Source organism: Heterodontus francisci, unplaced genomic scaffold, assembly GCF_036365525.1.
Source record: "Heterodontus francisci isolate sHetFra1 unplaced genomic scaffold, sHetFra1.hap1 HAP1_SCAFFOLD_91, whole genome shotgun sequence".
In the NCBI taxonomy this organism is placed as follows: Eukaryota; Metazoa; Chordata; class Chondrichthyes; order Heterodontiformes; family Heterodontidae; genus Heterodontus; species Heterodontus francisci.
The window spans coordinates 4,613,703-4,615,091 of record NW_027140989.1 but is presented as its reverse complement, the minus strand read 5'-3'; positions in this window follow the sequence as shown (position 1 = coordinate 4,615,091).

The window sequence follows — 1,389 nt, the reverse complement described above, 5'->3', positions numbered from 1 at the left end:
TCACTAGTCAACACGTCACTCCTCTGTAATGCCAGGTTGTGCAGTGCACAGCAAACCACCATGATACGCGAGACCCTCGCCGGGACATACTGAAGGGCTCCACTGGATCGATCTAGGCACCTGAATCTCATCTTCAAGAGACCAATGGCCTCCTTGATGGTCGCTCGGGTTGACCCGCAGCAGGTGTTGTACCTCTCCTCTCTATTCGTGCGTGGGTTACTCACAGGCGTCAGTAGTCATGTCCTCACTGGGTAGCCCTTGTCTCCAAGGATCCATCTCAGAAAGCGCATGGGGCCACAGAAAAGTTCTGGCACCAGGGACTGCCTTGGCATGCAGGCGTTGTGGCTGCTTCCCAGGATTTGTGCACACACCAGTAGGATCCATTTGTGATGGTCACAGACCAGTTACACACTGAGCAAGTGGAAGGCCTTCCTGTTGAAGGCTGCTGGTTGGTCTGTGGGAGCCATGATGTTCACATGGGTGCAGTCGATGACACCCTGCACCTGGGGGAATCCAGTGATGGCCCCGAATCCTATAGCTCTCTCAGCTTGACTGTTTGGATCGATGTGCACATAGTCACCGGCCCTCCTGAACAGGACATTGGTGACCTCCTTGATGCACTGATTCACCACAGATTGTGAGATTCCACACATATCTCCAGTGGATCCCCGCAATGATCTGGTGGTGTAGAAGTTCAGTGGCACGGTGACCTTCAGTGACACTGGCATCAGGTGCCCACCAAGTCCCATGGGGCACAGATTAAAGTGAATGAATCTGATCTTTACCTTGTCTTACTGGAACGTTCACTGTCTGGAAATGTCTGTTTGAAAATGTTTTCCTGTTATATTAATGGAGCAGAGGAGCAGATGTGAGGTGCTGTTCAACAGAGAGGTTTGGAAGTGGGTGACGGGGTGGAGTGACGGTGTGAGTGAGAGGCGCAGTGATTTGGCCATTCTCAATAGAGTGTCAGGAATGAAGGTCAGAGGAACAGACCAGGCAGTAAACACAGAAAGAGCGAGGAGAAGCTGGTGTGAAAAACAGAGATTAAACAACAGGCTTGTTCAGTTGGTTTGGGTCTGGTGTTCAGAATACCCGGAATCTGGGTTCACTTCCCTTCCAACTCAGGGAATTGTATCAACATTATGTTCATAAAACCATTGAATGATACCCAAAGAAGGAGACCATTTGGTCCATTGTGTCAATGCTGTCTCTTTGGTAGTGCTATCCAATTAGTTCTGATGCTCAGCTTTTTCCTGTGATCTGTCCATTTTTCCTTCCAGTATTTATCCCAATTGCTTTTCAAAGTTACGACTGAATCTGCTTTCAAGTCCTGATCAGACAGTGCATTCCAGATCACAACACATCACTGTATAAAAAATCGTTCCTCAT